The sequence below is a fragment of the Artibeus jamaicensis genome, unplaced genomic scaffold, assembly GCF_021234435.1.
Source record: "Artibeus jamaicensis isolate MK-2021 breed Jamaican fruit bat unplaced genomic scaffold, CSHL_Jam_final scaffold_1964, whole genome shotgun sequence".
NCBI classification, from domain to species: domain Eukaryota; kingdom Metazoa; phylum Chordata; class Mammalia; order Chiroptera; family Phyllostomidae; genus Artibeus; species Artibeus jamaicensis.
In genome coordinates, this window is record NW_026522030.1 from 3,945,986 (window position 1) to 3,963,872 (window position 17,887).

The 17,887-nt window shown below is 40.4% G+C and overlaps 1 pseudogene; it reads right to left on the reverse strand.

Annotated features, from left to right (window-relative positions):
* Positions 1–4,813: 4,813 nt before the first annotated feature.
* Positions 4,814–5,369, reverse strand: LOC119056319 (ferritin light chain-like; annotated as a pseudogene).
* Between the last annotated feature and the right edge of the window lie 12,518 nt (positions 5,370–17,887).

The window sequence follows — 17,887 nt, forward strand, 5'->3', positions numbered from 1 at the left end:
ATGCCAGTGTTTGGGGTTCAGTCCCCAGTGATTGTGATTCCCTGTCTGGTTGCATACAGGAGGCAGCTGGCCGATATTTCCCCCTTGCTTCCATATTGCTCTCTCTCTCCCTCTCTCTCTCTCTAAAACCAATGAAAAAAAAATGTCCTTGGGTGAGGATTAAAAAATTTTTAAATAAATAAGACCTTTAAAGGAATGCCTGTGTGGCACATAGTAGGAACTTAATAGAAATAATTATCTTCTTTTAAGCTCTCAGAATTTAGAACTTCCTAATCCTCACAGAAAACCCTGAATTCAAGATGCTGGAGGAAGCAGAAGCAGCCTCGAGTTGCTTCATCCTGTTTCCTCTGGGTCTGCATCCTTCTCTGCAATAGCTTGACAGAAAGCCTGCTCTCACTCGGAGGCATAGGATGGGAGGAAGGGGTGTTCTCAGAGATAACACGGGGCGAGTTCAGGGGTTACTAATTGAGTTTCTGCTTACTTTTCATATTCACTCAGAATCCCAACCGGAGCAGGGGTGAGTTACAGCAAACCCTCCCTGTCTCTTAACCCTTTTCCCCATCCGCTGCCAGCACGCACGTCTCTTCCAAAGTCACTTCCCCGCTCAGACTGTAACTCTAATCAGAAACCGATGTGCCCGCAAAACTGCGGAGACCAACGTGTCGCCTGCGAGAATATTTTGAGATTAAATTTGCTAGCGCAGTTAAAGCTCCTTCGAGGAATGTTAAAGTTTCTTCTAGAAATGGAATCTGCCAGAGCCCCAATCCTATATGCGGTCCACAGAGATACGACTCGTGTTTTGAGGCGGGTTCAGAGACCCGGGAATGTGATACCAAACTGCCAAGTTCTGTAGAGTTTGCAAATTGCTTCAGTGTGGTATGACTCATTTAACCCTCCCATGGACTCTCTGGAAAGGAACGGAGCTATCTATCATGGTCCAACTTAACAAATAAGGGCAGCAAAGTAAAGAGATATACCCACAAAGGCACATTCAGAAAGCGGGGTGAGGATGGCAGGCCCAAAGCCCAGACCTTCTGCCCCCTTGTCGAATAGGCGTTCACCATCCCATGATTCCTCCAGAACCCCATTGCTCTCGGGAGTGGAGGCAGGGTAAGTTTCTAGAGCCCCAAAGGCCACACCTTCAGTCCCTGTGCTCTACTTGATGAGGTTTTCCATCTGCTTGTCGCCACAGTCAAGGCCACTGCCTAACTTCCCGGCTTCCAGCCTCCTTCAACAGCCATCATGATCCACAGAGCAACCAGAGGAAGCTTTCTAGTACAGACATGACCATATCACCTTATAGCCTTTCAAACAATTGCCTTCAAAAGAAGGGACTCTAAGACATGTCCTGTGGGGCCCATTATGCCCTGCCACCCTCTTTGGCCTTGAACCTCCACTTTTCTCCCTCCTCACCTGGATGTTCCAGCTGGACTGAACCACTTCAGGAAACTGTGTCAGCCCATGTTTCTCCTTCCTCTACATTTTGCAAATGTGGTCTCCTCTGCCTGTACGGTCCTTCCTCCACTCCTCTTCCTGTCCAGTTACCACGGACCTGTGGCGACTCTGCAGAACTGGCTCTTAGAAGTTTCCTGTGACAGAGCAGATGTTCTGACAACACCCCACATCCCCCCTAACTCAGTGCTTCTTACTGTGCTAGAACTGTTCTTACTCCTTCCCCACCCCCAGTATACACACTGCACTAGAAATTCCTTGAGGACAGGCACTTGCTTATTCACTTCTGTACTCAGAGCTCACAGGGCAGTGCTGAATGAAACCCACAGGGACAGCCCAGAGAATGCCTGGAATGAATGAATGAATGAATGAATGAATGAATGAATGAATGAATGAATGAAAAGGCCTAGATCTAAGGGTGTGTATTTTTTTAAACTTCACATGTACCACCACACCTCCAAAGATCTGAAGACAAATCTTACATCAGCTTCTTCTCCCTCACCCTTTGGAGTGAGCTGGCTCCAGATATGTAAGAGCTGAAAAATGGAGAATTTGTGTCACATTGTGTAGGAAGCTACAGACAGATCGAAGATAAAATCCATACCACTTGGTATCTATAAAAATATATCTTGGAAGCAACTGAGGACTTTTCAATATGAAATAAGTCTTTGATATTAAGGAATTATTGTTCATTTTGGTACGTGTAACGACAGCACAGTGGTAGGTAGGTAGGCAGATAGACAGCTAGATACACACATTTATCCAGTAGAAATGCATGCTAAAATATTTGTAAGGAAAATGATATAACAATCTGGATTAGTCTTAAAACATTCCAGAAAAATAGTCACAAAATGTTGGTAATTGATAAAGATGAGAGATGTGTACATGAAGGTTCATTATAAATTATAAATTTTTCTCTGAAATTTTTTCTGTAATGAAATGTAAGCAGGCACCCTCTCAGAGTTATGAGAGGTTAGTATGTCTAGCATGTGCAGAGTGCTTCCCATGTAGTAAATGGTACTGAGCTATATTAAGTGCATATGTCTCGTTTCTTCACATTGTCATAGTCACTTGTTTTTACAGACTTGGTCACACTCCTATTGTACACATTTGCTTATATGCAACGTTGTGCAGTAAGAACAAAAGTTGAGATAATAAGAATGACAGCCGGCATTAAGTAGGTATTTGCTCTAAGCCAGAAATGTAGTAGGTACACTATCTCGTTCCACCTTCTCAGAAGTTTCAGAAAGTACATACTACTTTAAACCCCACTTTACAGATAAGGCTGCTGAGGCCCTGAGAAATGACATTTGTCCAGGGTTGCCCAGTTTGTCAAGATGAAGTTGGAACTCACATCAACATGTGTCTGATTCCAAAGCCATGACTCATGGTACAAACTCATGGTACAAATAAAAACAAAACTGAAAGACATTTAAATACATTCATTCAGTCCTTTCGTTGTCTTGGTCTAGTGTGAAACCCAACCACTTAATAAACTTATGAGAGATATTTTTTCTCCTCCCTACAGGTGAACTGACCTTAAATAAATGAATCACCCCTAGTCTCAGAAAAGTTAGTCTGTTAAGGCTAGCAATCTCTGCATCAGTCAGTCCAATCAAAAATCTTAGGAAGGTAGATCCGTCTATCTAGTCCATAGAAATGTAGTCCATGTCACAAAAATGTAGAACATGAAGGTGCCTCAGGCTGTATGTCATTTCCCTGCTTCACATCATCTGAACTGCCTTGAATTTAAGGCTGAAAGATGATTTAGGTACAAGCTGAACATTCCAGCCTCACCTTCCTCTCTTCCCATTTGTCTACCACATCTTCCGTCTGGGTAGAGAGATAAATATCTCGTGAGTGCCCTGAGCGCTTCTTCTTCAGCTTGTTTGCTGCTGTCTCTCTAGGGCCTGGGAGAATGTTTTCACAACCCTGGCTGCACATTGCAATTCCCTAGAAGGTTTCGAAATTGTACTGATGCAGGGCCCCAGTTTGTGTCATTTAAATATAAGTTGAATGGGCCAGGGATTAGCTTTGGTTTTGACTTTGTTGTTGTTGTTGGCTTTTGGGAGAGTTTTTTTGACTTCTTTGTTTGTTTGATTTCTAAATGTACTAGGTTATTTCAATATGCAGGCAGGATTGATAAACACTGGCACAGAATAATGCTTGGCGTAGAATAGGTATTTAGTGAATATTTGCAGAATGAATGAATAAATGAATGAACAAACATTCTTTCTTAAGAGGTGCTTACTAATGTATGTACATTCTTTATCAGTCCCAAGCCTCAAGCATACATGTATATACCAACTGTGAGTTGCTTGAAAGTGGGCACTCTGTTTTCATATATTGGGTTCTTCAGTTGTTGGTTTTTTTAGCACATAATAGAATCTCAGTGTTTATTACATGAATGTGCTTGAATTACCCAAGACAAGAAGCAAGAACAAAGTTGGGCAGATGGAGAAGAGTGATATCAATGAAGATACATGGAAAGAGCCCACTTTGGAAGTCAGATAGAGCTAAATTTGAATTCTAGCTTTATTACCCACCAACTCTCTGAACTCTGGGCAAGTTTCTTCATTTCTAAGTAGGGGTAAATTACCCATATCAGCATTATTATGCAGCTTAAATGGAAAGACAAGCACAAAAGTATTTAGCCCAGTGCCTAGTATATTAAAGATACTTAAATAATATTACTCTCCTTTCTTATTCCCTTATCTTCTCTCTGGTAAAGAGCCAGCAAGGCTGATAAGGGGGAGGGCAGAGAGAGAGAGGGAGAGAAGAAGGGCAATGAGCAAAGAGTAGAAATGAGTTAGAGGGAAATCTAATGGTAGCTATGGAAGTGAGAAATTTTACTATTAGCTACAGCCAAAGAAAACAAAATCTTCAGGACTTGTTTTCCTCCTCTGTTCCATCCAGACACATAACACAGCCATAAATTACTGTCCTTCTTTATAAGCAAGCAATGGTAAGTGCCATGAATGCTAATAACAACATTCATCACCAGGTAAGCAGCTCCATACTGATGTAGCTTGTCCAAGCTTCCAACCATTTGGAAAATGTCCAAATGCTATGCCACATGCCTCCTGTCCTAGTCGTTCTTGGAAGGAGGGACATGGTGCTTTTGAGACAACGCTGACCAGGGAATCTGAAGCAGTGAGGTTATAATTCACTTCTGACACATTAATCTGCTAAAAGGATTTGGGGACTCAAAGAAATTATCTTTTTTTCTCTGCCAAAAGCTTTATAGTTTCCATTGGGTCCACGGCATGGGTTAGGTTGCAGGGTGGTTAAAAGGATGCCTAGTGGTTCTAGGGAGAGGCTCAGGAAGAAGCCTGGCACCAAGAGAAGGCAGAGGGGCCTCTCAAAGGCCTCTGGGCTCCAAAGGCTCCCAGTCATGCCTGAAGGTGAGCCTCTGGAAGAGATACTTGCCCAGCCCAGCCTGAGGGCTGGCCAGCCTGTGGAGGTTAATCAGGTGGTCACGCATTTTCTTGATGAGTTTCACCTGCTCATCCAGGAAGTGGTTCTCCAGGAAGTCACAGAGATGGGCATCCATGGTGGTAGAACCCAGGGCATGCAGATTTTAAAAGGCCTGGTTCAGGTTCTGTCCAGGACCCCATAGCAGCTTCCATAGTTCCCCGAGTTTCACCTCACTCATCTTGGGAAGGCTTCAGCACATCCTGAAAGAGGGCATGGCCACCACACTGATTTTGCATCTTCAAGAGATGCTCAGCACCCTCATGCTTCTCCTCAGCCAACTGGAGGAATAAGTAGCCCATGCCCTCCAGAATCACATTGCCTTGGTCAAAATAGAAGTTCAGACAGAGGTAAGTGTAGAAGGCCTGCAGATGCAGGTTGACCAGGTGGTTGATGGTGGCCTCCATCTTGGTGGAATAATTCTGAAGAAATTGAGAGCTCATGGTTGCTAGAGAATGAGGAGTTAGGCTCAGAAATATTGTGTTGGCTGGTATCAGAGGCCAAGAATGGATGGCTGAGATGCTTCCAAAGGTGGCCATTGGAAAAGAGGTTAAAGGGTATCCAGAGGCTAAAGAAAGAATTGTCGCTGGATCTGTTCTGTCCAAACACTATTGAAGCAAGAAACAGACTTGGGTACCACCTAGGGTGGTGCTAATTAAACTTTATCTTGATGTCCCTTCCAGCACTCCATAAATCTTAGGCCCCAAGACTGGTTAAAAGTTTCTCTGTTCCCACCCTGACCAGTGTGACTCAGTTGATTAGATGTCATCCTACAAAGCAAAGGGATACTAGTCTGATCCCCAGTCAGGGCACATGATGGGTTGTGGGTTCAGTCCCTGGTCAATAGATTTCTCTCTCTCACATTGATGTTTCTCTTCTTCTCTTTCTGTCTCCCTTCCCCTCTCTCTAAAAATAAATTAAATTAAAAAGGTTTTCTTATCTCATTACAGTGTTTAGTGATATGATCAACTAACAATTCTGTTGTTAAAGAAATGATGTCCTGGCTGGTGTGGCTCAGTGGATTGAATCTTGGCCTGAGAACAGAAAGGTTACTGGTTCAATTCCTGGTCATGGCACATGCCTGGGTTGTAGGCCAGGTCCTTAGCTGGGGGCTTGCACAAGTCAAACAATTGATGTATCTATTGCACACCAGTGTTTCTTTCCCTCTCTTTCTCCCTCCCTTCCCCTCTCTCTGAAAATAAATAAATGAACAATTGTTTTTAAAAAAGGCTCAGTGGAATACCATATTAAAAAATAAAATAAAATAAAATTAGAATAGAATAGAATAAAATAAAGAAATGGTACTTGGTCTTACCAATACTACAATTGGATACCTTTTTTTTTTGTAATGGATTGATCTACAAAACTGAGTGTAAATAAAGACTTCATCTTTAATTTTTCTAATGATTCACTCAAGCTTTCAACTGCCTCAGTAACATAAATTCTCAGTATCTACCGCTGGGAATTTATGTTATCAAGGCAGGTGAAAGCTTGAGTGAATCATTAGAAAATGATCATCTACTACTTGAAACTTCCCTCATCTACTGATTTAACCAAAACTGTGAGGTCCAAGTATCGCAAAGGGGCAAGTTAGACCAAGGTATAAAATGGACCCAGAGCTCCTTCCAAAAAGTTATTGGATTAACTTCATCCTTTGAGGCCTAGGATAAGTACCTTTCTCTGTGATCTTGAGAGCAAATATTGTTTTTTTAATCTATCCTCTTTCTTCTCCCCTCCATTTTTTTCTATCTACTTTTCTTATAAAAAGCCTCAGTTAAGATTTCCTGATCTTCATCTACCTGGAGAATTGACAGAACCAAGGAAATCTCATATGCTGATAAGTTCAAACACCTGAGGTCTTGGTCTGAGGGAGAAAATACTTTAGCTCTGATATGTACCCTTTCTTGATATTCTCCTTGGGATTTCCTTTTCTTACCACAGTAGTGATTTCTTGGCATAAGCAAAGTAGTCACCTAGAACCACCTTGGGATTTTAAATGAAGAATATCAGGAGTGCACTTTGCTCCCTCTCTTTACTCTCAGGGAAAAAAAGTATCTTTTCCCTGGACCTTTAATGAGCATTGACTGGCTCAAGATCAGATTTGATCATTCACAGACCCTGAGTCACATAAATCCCCACCACAGTTTACAGACACTGGAGAATAAACAGTATAAGTGATATGAATTTAGAAATCCAGTTAATGTCCAAACACCTTTCAAAGGAATTTGGTCTCCCTTGCCTGTCAAAGAAATGTTCTATGGATCTTTAGTTTTCAGTTAGTTTGTTTCATGCAAACATGCTGTCTCTCATATACCTGATAGAGTTTACAAGAGCCACAAGGTCTCTGGTTCCTGCTGCCTGTCCAAACCCACCTCCCACCACTCTTCCTTTGCCCACTGTATTCCAGCCATGCATCTCCCTAATTCATTAGTGCTCCATGATGTTTTTCACATCAGGACCTGCGTGCTTGCTTTTTCCACTGTCATGGAGTATTAACACTACTTATGCTTCTCCCAAACATCTACTCTAAACAAACACAAATATTCGTCTGGATCTTTCATTCAGTAATGCAAGTATTCTTGTCTGATCTGTGATTGCTGTACTTTTGGTATTTAGAACAGTTATTGGCACGTACTAGGTATTCCTGACATATTTGTTGAATAGATAAATGTTAGCACATTTGTAGTGTCTATTGAGGAAGTAAGGCAATTGGGCAATTGGGAAGAAAGAATATTATAGCTACAATAATAGGCAGGGGCAGCTAGGAAAGAGAACACAAGCGGACAAGCTCAGAGGTCTCCTGGTCAGCATAAAGGCCATTGCTGGGAGTAGAGGCTCCTCCTAACAATCTGGCACCAGTCAGAGCAATGAGTGTTCTCTTCACAAACAGGAAATTTATTTGCAGATGAAAATGAATAAAACTTTATAGAAATATGAAATTGCAAATGGAAATGGCTAGTTGGGGCCCTTTGTAGCAATTATGCAAAATACATTCATTTTCTTGTTTTCATATGCAAGTAAAAAAGACACTTTATTTTTGCAATTTACTCATGGTAGCTTAACAAGGCTCAGAGGTTTGCATGCATTTTGGCAGCCTGGTTCATCCAATTTTCCAATCAGCTAGAAGGACAATGTGGTTTTATTGAGCACCAGGATTCATCCAATGCAGGAAGTGAGTTTACTCTGAACTGTTGATTTCTGTGTATTCCATGAATTGATAAATGTTATGGTCAATTATCAAAATAAGTTTTCTGTCATGACATTGAATTGTGTATATCGGCACAGTGGTAACAGAGGCATGGACATCCTTTTATGTGCTGCCCTTGTTGCCCCCAACTCATCTCATCCTAATATCTTCAGGCAGCATTTCAATAGTCTTGGGTCTTAAAAGATGAGTTTTCAATCATAGTATTGGGTATATGGTAATAATATTGTATATTAGCGGCAGCTGGAGCTAGGTATGGCAGGGGCTAAGATAAATATCCCTGGAGCCAGACAGACTTGTGTTAGCATCCCAGGTCTGCCTCTTGCTCCCCACAGGACAGCAAGAGGAATATTGCTTACCCATACCAAATCTCAGTTTCCTCATCCATAGAATGGGCACAATAGTGATAAGATGTATACATAGTGCCTGGAATGCATCAAACTCTATATTGGTGGTAGCAGAAAAGAGTAATAGGAAAAGCATGTCTGGATACACTGGAAGGAGCAGAGATACTGAAGTCTAGACAGACCCTGCTTATAATCCCAAAACCAAGATCTGCTCCATATTCTTGGGCAACTCACTTGATCTTCCTGAGCCTCAAATTTCTCATCTGTAAAATAAAGATGATAGTATCTAATTTTCCCATATTATTTTTGAGGTCAGTTTCATGTGCTTTAATGCTTGTAAAGATTCCTATCTAGAGCTTGATTCACGAAACACACTAAAACAAAAAGGCAGTTGGTGGTGGCGTTACCACTGTCTTTACTCATTAGTCTCTTTGCTCCTTAGTTTCCTTATTGATAAAACACAATGATGATGAAAACCCCCTTGGAATGCTGCAATTTGTCCACTCTGTGATTCATCCCTCCCAGATGTAACTTGACTGCTGGGAGCACTGGCCTTCAGCCCAGACTCTCAGCTCCTGTCTTACCCTCTCCCCCTGTGCTCTCATTAACTACTACTCTTCACAATTAAATTGTGCAATGAATGTGGAGTACCTGGGTTGAAAGAACTCTAGCTCACCACTCTGAGTATAAATTTCCACCAACAGCCTTTCTAGCTAGATCATAATTCAGGGGCCATTAATCACCTACCTGGCCTTCAGGACCCAGCAGAGGGAGAGGAGTTAATAAAGACCTCTTACAGAAAAGAAAAAGCATCACAGCCATTATGGGGAGACCTTTTAGTGACCATGGAGTGGCTACAGATTGCTGGAGAGAGCTGCGGGTAATTAGAGACCTTAGGGCTAGATACAGTATCGAGTCTACCAGGTACAGCAGAAGTTACTGTCGTATATTAAGGCAGAGACGGTGTGCATCCTTATCTAAAGTAAGAACTGTTTGGCAAGAATGCCATCTTATATCCGTAAGTGCCCCCTGAACAAAACCAGCTGTCCTAACAATTAAAAGTCTACCAAGACACATTAGTTTCTTTGAATCATTATTAGTAACTTTAATTAAGATGACAATATTAATCCTACATAATATTTTAAAGCACTTTACAATTTAGAAACTACTTTCAGTTTATTATATTCAACTGTCAAACCAGACAGGCAGGAGATCAACTCTGCCTGTACTCTGATTTTATAAAACAAACAACTGAGACACTGAATGTGTATGTGGTTTTCCGGTGTCTCACAGCCACTACATGGAAGATCGGGCTCGAAGACTGAACAGCAAGCCCATTCACTGCACAAGCACACTGTTTACACCGAGAAAGCATTTTCAGGTCCAAGGGTAGTTAAGCACTGACAATAACAATTGAGAAAGGTGGTAGGAGAAAGTTAAACGAAGAAAAGATGTTGATCTCTCGGAAAGAAACTAGCTACAGTTTTGTCTGGAGACAGAGAAATATTGTAAATGCCTTTGGGTGCTATGTTTTGTTTCATCTCATGAGCAAAAATCATGGTAAATTGGATAGAGAATATGTCCTGGTTTTGACAGACCTGCGTTTACTTCTCAACTCCATCTTTTTTTTTTTTTTTTGAGCTGTTGAATCTCAGTCCTCTCAACAAAAAACTAGTGTATAATACCAACCTTGCTGCATATAATGAGGCTTAAATAAAATAATTTATGGGGAGTGACTGGCACATAGCAGGTGCTCAAATAAATGACACATGTGATTTATTTTATTGAACTCTGCTCCTTCCTTAGTTACTGTTTTATGCAACTATAATACTTAAGAGACTTTGGGCTCAAATTAAAAAAAAACTAACTCAAAAGGGAATCAAGTAAATACATTTATTGGCTGTAAAAGTTAAAACTTCCATTCAGCATTGGATTACAGGGCACATCTGGTGTTATTCAGAGGATAGAAAGGAATTCATGTGATAATGAACCCCCAGATAGCTCAGTGGTTTAGCATTCAGTGGATTGCTTTTTGGCTTACCGAGCAAACAGTGATAGCTTCAATTATCATTCCATTAATAGTCACTTTCCTTCCCCTCCCACTGCGATTGAGTGTATTCTCCACCCCACTGAAGTTGGGTTCAACCATGACTTGTTTGGCCAGTGCAACACTGGCAGACAGCACATGAGCAGAGGCCACACACACATAGTTCAGCGTGGGCTCTCACACTCCTGTGAGGCACCATGAAAGGAATATGGCTGAGGAGCTATTGCCCATGTAGCTGGCTCCCGACTGGGATTCACAGAACACGTCTCATGGCCTGAATAGCTGCTGCGGTAAGGAGAATAAGAGGCACATGGAACAGACTGAAACCCAATCTTCAGCCTGGATCCTGGAGTCCAGTCTAACCCAACTAAGTTGTGATTAATCCACAGATCTTTAAATGTGACTATAAGTGGTCAGTGTTCAATCCACTGAATTTTGGAATGATTTGTTATGTAGCTTTATTGCAGGAAGACACATAGCAAATATGGCTTAGCTGTTGGTGGGAGGGGCCCTCTGCTCTGCTAGGGGACTCAGGCTAACAAAGGCTCCATCTCCTCTGTCTAACCGTTTTATTGCAGTGTAATAGACTTACAGCAAACTGCACATATTTAAATTGTACAATTTGATACATCTTGGCATATGCATCTCCACAATTGCCATTGCCACAATCAAGACAGTAATCGTCCATTGCCTCCCAAAGGTTAATCATACATCTCTGTAATGTCTTCCTAACTCAATCCTTGCCCCTCACCTCTGTCCTCAGACGACCATGAACCTTACTTTCTATTACTACTGTTTGGTTTGCCTTGTGTAGAACTTTTTATAAATAGAATCATTCATCTGGTATTCTTTTCTGTCCAGATTCTCTAAATCAGCATAATTATTTTTAGATTCACTCCCATATTGTGTATCAATTATTTATTCCTTTAAATGCTGGATAGTGTTCCATTTTATAAACCGAGTATAAAATTTTAATCTATTCACTTACCGATAAACATTTGGGTTGCTTCCAGTTTTTTACTGTTATGAATATTTGCATAGAAGTCTTTGTATGGACATATGCTTTCATTTGTATTGCGTGATACCTGGAATTTGAGTGGCGGGGTTACATGGTGTTTGTATGTTAACTTTCAGTTACCTCCTCTTTTGGGTATGCAAATCATCACTTCCTTGGAGGGTATGTCACTTCTGCTCACAGAGTGTCAACCTGACTAGTCACACATCCCTGCCTCACTACGGAGGGCTGCAGAGTATGGGGGTCTCCTCCTCATCAGGCTTTTTTCTCTTAGCATCTCAGTTCTGCTTTCCTCTCTGGTAGTCAGGCTTCATCCTTAGTCAGGCTTTCATTACAAGGTGACCAGAAGGTCACTACAATATCAGGCTAATATTTCACTAGATCAGCATCTTCAGAGAAAAGAAAATACTTTTTTTTTCTTACATGTTTTATCAAAGCCCAATGTTCACTCTCATTTGACTAACTAGGGTGCCATAATTACTCATATACTACGACCAAAGAGATGAAATAAGACAATTGTCAGATGGGAACCAGGAAACTGGATTCGCTCTCCTATATAATATCCTCAGAGAGTTGAGGAGGGATGATTCTCCAAATAAAAAGCAAGAAAGATCCTTCTGCCAAAATAAGGAAGAGAAAAGCAAACATACACTTACAGACACAAACAAAAAATATTTATGTCTTTGTTTTGCACCAACAGCCTCTCAGTGTTAAATTGAATCCTGCCACTTAACCCAATCTCCTCTTTCTGTCTTTCAGTGAACTAGGACGTTTGCTATTATGTTAAGTCAATGCCAGATTTGGGGTTCATCTGTCCATATAAAAGGAAATTAAAGCTGTGGGGGGTGTGAAAAAAACACAAAACAAGGCAGGATAAACCCTAAGTTTCCATCTACCTCTCAGATTCTATCAGTCTGTGGTTCTGCAAATCTTGTTCTATTAGTGTAGGATTCTATGATATTAACATTTCAGCATGCCTCGACTCTGGAGGCAGCGTGCGTTCCTGAGCAGTCCATACTCTAATCTTGTTACCGACTTCAGATCATGAGCTTGATACATCCCTGAGGGCAGATTGACATTTCAATGCTCCTAGTTAGCAAAAACATGAACTGAGAAGGCTGCATTAACAAGCAAATAAATTTATGGTAGGCTGGCACTAAAACGCATCTCGCTGTTTGTCGGCAGGTTTTAAGAAGTGAAATATGTATGTGACCAATAATAGAATTGGGGGAGCTCTCTGTTCAAAAAGATCTTTCTCTTCTGTTTTCCTAAGATGCAGAGAGAAGGAAAAAATGTGGCAGATACCATGAGGCCACTGCAAAAAATTCAAGGGATCTTTTATTGTTATCTTTCCTGCTCTTACTTCAGCTGTTGAAGAACAGAATGTATCACTAGGTACTCACTTTTTTCTTCCTGTAGATTTCAAAGGTTTCAGTCTACCACCTCCTAACAGTCATCACCTGATACTCAATTTCCCAGGATTTCTCTTCTACAAGAAAGTAACATCTTGAAGCCCTTTGTTTTTCTGAGAAGTAGCATTGACTACTGGGAATGTAGGGCTTTGGTGTTAGGGAGTCTAAGTCTGAATCAGTGATCTGATACCAACTACCTGAACTCTTGAGCAAGTGGTGACAAGCCTAGGCATTTGTAACAGCTTCACTGAGAAGATTTAGTGAGCCACTGTATAAAGTAAGATGTTGGGGACAGAGGAGCAGTATGATAAATAATAATTCTCTCCCACCACTCTTTGCTGTCCCTAAGAAATTTAAACAAGTTCCCTAAGGGATTTTAAATTTCTTTAAATAATTTTAGTGCTAGGTGAGTAGACAAACCATGAAAGCACGCTTTAAGATTTAAACAGCAGCTCAGCGTTCTCAGACTGATTTTGATTGACACCAAAATCAACATGGTAATTAGACCAGCTAGATTTTCTGGGATAATCTTAACTTAAGAATCCACTCTTTTATAATAAACCAACACAATATTCTTTAAAAACCAGTATTTCAAAGTCTAAACTATATTCACAACTCATACATTGAAATAGTTCTTAATACTTATTTTGAGGATTGGAGGTTCAGGAGATATGATCACCTGCACTTTCCTTTCCTGATGGTTGGTACATAAAAGGTCACTAAAATCTCATCACACTGGCCATACTGGGCATAGCAAGAATCATACAACAATACAATAACCATAAAACATATCCTGATTAACTTCTCTATTTTATAAATGAGGAACCTGAAGATCAAATGTATGAAACAATTCACCCTAAGTCAGCATTTAATAAGGTATAATGCTATGTCAATCAAAAAGAAATGGTAGATACTAAAGAACTCTGGGAACTGGGGAAAAACACATCAGTGGTCTATTATAGTGATAATTACTTTGGTACAAGATCAGCAGGAATATAGGTAACATGCAAAAGAAATGTCCCCTTTTCCAGTGTGGGTGTTTAAAAATACAGTGCAAATCCCTCTACACATGTACCTTTGCAGTGAGACACTGCCCATCTACCCGTCAGGAGGTGGAGTTTGTTTCTCTGTCACTTGGGAATGTTGAACTCCTTTAAATATGCACTAGTCTGTGACATGCTTGGACCAAAAGACTAGATGTTGTGTGATTTTTGAAGAAGGTCTCAAGAAGGCTTTCAGCTTTCTCTCACAATCTCTTATAACCCAACCTCCATGTGCAGAAGCCTAAAGTAGCCAGGTGGGGAGGTTTCATGGAGGAGAATCGAGGTGCCTAGGTTAACGGCCCCAAAGGACTGCTAGACATGAGTGAGGTCATGAAACACCCCCCAATCAACCTACCAGTGCACCAGTCAATCAAATATGTGTTTAAAGGTCAATGAAACTCTTAATTTAGGTCATTTCTCACTTCTATCTAGCCAACTCTTCCTCAAATTTTTTTTTTACCCACAATATCATTCAAAGTCAGTAACTTAATATAATAGCAGAATATTAAAATTTAAAGGAACCTGAGAAGTCACTAAGTGTGTGCATAGGGTGACTTTTGGTCCCTTAGCATTCACAAAGTGACACCTTCTCAGGTAAAAAGAAGCCCAGGTTGGTAACATATGATCACTCTATAGAGAATCTCTAGTAATTTCTGCTTGAATACTTCTAGCCATAGGATGACCACGACTTCAGAATCCTACCCATTCCATTGTGAAGTAGGTGCTCCAACTGATTTAAAGTATTTCCTTATATTAAGAAAAGACCTGCTTTTTCATATCCTCCATCTATCAGTCTCTAATATGTGAAGACAGCTATCATGACTAACTTCTCTCCCATCACTAAACTCAACTCACATACCTCACATAAGAATGCACACACACATAGACACACACATACAACCAGTGATTTTGTCCCCTGGGTCACAAGTTCCAAACACTCCAAACATCTCTTGAGTGCAAGAGTTGAAGAATTCTTGGTTATGCTTTGCTATCCCCTTCTTTGAATATAGACTTGCAATAAAATGTGAGAATTAGCCTTTGAGAGGGGTACTCAACCCTTGGCCCACAGGTCATATGCAGCTCAGGATGGCTATGATTGCGGCTGAACACAAAATCATAAGTTTACTTAAACCTTTCTTTTTTTCATCAGTTTTCATTAGTGTTTGTATATTTAATGTGTGGCCCAAGACAACTTTTCTTCTTCCAGTGTGGCCCAGGGATGCCAAAAGTTTGGATACCTAAGTCATTCTCTGTGATTCATTCATTACTCAGAACCTTCCCATTTCATGGAATTCCTAGTAAAACTTTCAAATTTCTTGGCAGCCACATTCAAGTGTCATAGATTTTATTTATAAGGATATTGAACAGGAAATTGTTATCTGTTGAGAGTGAAATAAGAGAAAATGAGTTCATTTCTAAGAGTAAAAATCAAAACCTCTGTTGCTGCAGTGGAACTTACTGAGGCTTTGAAAGAGTGTGAGTTGCTGACGGGGAACTTGAGCTCCAGGGTCTGATAGAACCAAGTTTAATCTGGTCCTATTGTTATCCAAGTACCCTCGTGTGACTTTTTTTAAATAGCTGTGTCCGTAATATACAAATTGTGATGATACCTGTATAGTATGGTTGTAGTATAAACCCTTAACACAATGTGTGGCACTTCAAAAATGTTCTTAATGAATGCTTACTTTTATTATTTGGAATTACCCATAAGTGGGATGGAATTATAGCTGGTGTTAGGTAATCAAAGCATCTAATAGCTAGTATAATTTGAGTGAGTTTCTTAACCTTTTTTTAACATAATTCTTTATTTTTATGATCAGTTTAATACAACTCCATAGGGATGCTCTTTTAATTGGAAGAGTCAAAAGTTGATAAAACATGGGAAAGAGTTCTGGAAAACACATACATTTAATATAAGTTTACAACAGATACAGTAGTCCTTGCTCTCATGGATTCATATCTAGTACAGAAGATGACCAAGAATATTGTCATTTTAATAAAAGTTATATAAGGAAGATCACAATACTTTGGCAGCTTCTCAACCAAACTTAGGGGAACAATCAAGCAAGATATTCCACAGAAAACAATGTCTAAATTTATATAGGCAAGATGAACAAATGAGAGCCAGATGAAGAGATGTGTTGAGGGTGCAGAGAGGAAGCAATGGTGCAGAAGTAAGGGGAGAGCATCTAAGGGAGATGCTCTCCCTTAGAATGAGAGAGCATCTGGCAAATCTGAGAATTAAAAGGAATCCAATATTATTAGGGTTACAAGTATATGCCAGGAACTACATGAAGCTCCTTAAAATTATTATTTTAATGGACCCTTCTGTATAAGGCCACTGTCTTCATTTCAAGAATAAGAAAACTGAATCCTAATTAAAGACCATGACTTACCTAAAGTTTAAATAAAAGATCCAGGTTTGGAACTTGAGTATTCTGGTCCCAAAACCATTGTTCTTCCACTGATCAAGAGAAGAGCTCAGAAAGAGGAACAAGTTTGAGGAGTCAGTCCTCTTGACACCAAGGTTTTCAACCACCAGGCTTGAGAGGTCAGGGTGGGCAGGTAATCATGTGCCTTTGCTACATACTTGTTAATGCTAGCATGATGGAGACAGGAGTAGCTAATGTTATCATTTCCAGAGATCACTTAAAGTTCAAACCATCTGGAACAAAGGAATAGTCTTTGGCAGGCACAATTCTCAGGTGGTCCAGGTGCTTATGAAACTTAAAAGAAGCTGTGAGAACAGAACAGGCAGGCTAGGCTGCACAGTGAGAAATATGTCTTCATACAAGATCCTGAATATTTAGACCAGCTCAGCAAACTGCAGTCTCTCTGAGAATGTATGTCCTACCATGAGTGATTACAGCCTTCTCTAAGCCCAAGTGGCCTTCCTGATAAAATTCAGCTCTAAGGAATTAAGGAAGAGGCCCTCATTTGGTTATTTTACAAGGCCTTTTCTATCTCACGCCAGCAGCTATAGTGTTCTGTAAATGCCTCAAAAGACCTTCTCTGGAAAGACTCACATGTTCTGTCCATGAGCCTTATCAGCCTCCCTCAGACCAACTCATTTGCCTAATGGTGTCTCCACAAAGGCAGCAGAAAGCTCCAAATCTGAGCTCAGCAACTTCTCACTTTTGGCGGGCCATGGGAACTCCCTCGGCCTCTGTGTTGCAGGCTCAGAATTCACGGGATGTCCCATTTCTCCAAAGCTTGACCTGGTTGTGGTCAGCCACAGACCTGACAACTTCTTGGGATTCAGACACTCATCACCCACTGAGTTCTTCAGCATTCTTGGGCTGGCATTTCACCTAAGGATGCCATGGACAGCCTCTTTCTTCTCTCTTTGTAACAAGATAATCAGGGAATAGATAGAGGCAACACTGTGTGATAGGTAAACAGTTTTCCAGCAAACAAATCTAACAATCCTTCTGATAACTGGATGTTTAACCTTATATGTTACTTAAATTTTCAAAACCTTGTTCTCATTTATAAAACAAGGATAATAAAATCTGCTTCATAGGGAGGCTGTGAGTATTAGATGATATTATGCCAGAAAAAATGGAGGATGTTAATTTATTTGGTCAAGAGATATTAAGTGTGTTTTTAGTTACTATCTGTATGATTTTCCTCTGAAGAAGAGTAAATAAAGAGAGATGCATGGAGTTCAATGACAATAGTTTATTTATTTTCTCCCTAGTATTGATATTTGATAAGTTTGATGTTCGAGAAATGTTTGTTTAAATTCAACTAAACATCTACAGAAGCCCTTGGAAATTCAGACAAGGCAGCTAGTTTGGAGTCAGAACACCAGAGTTTACTTTATGTGACCTTAGGAGACCTGCACTAGGGTCTAGCACTAGTCAACAATATTTGACATTAAGTTACTTCA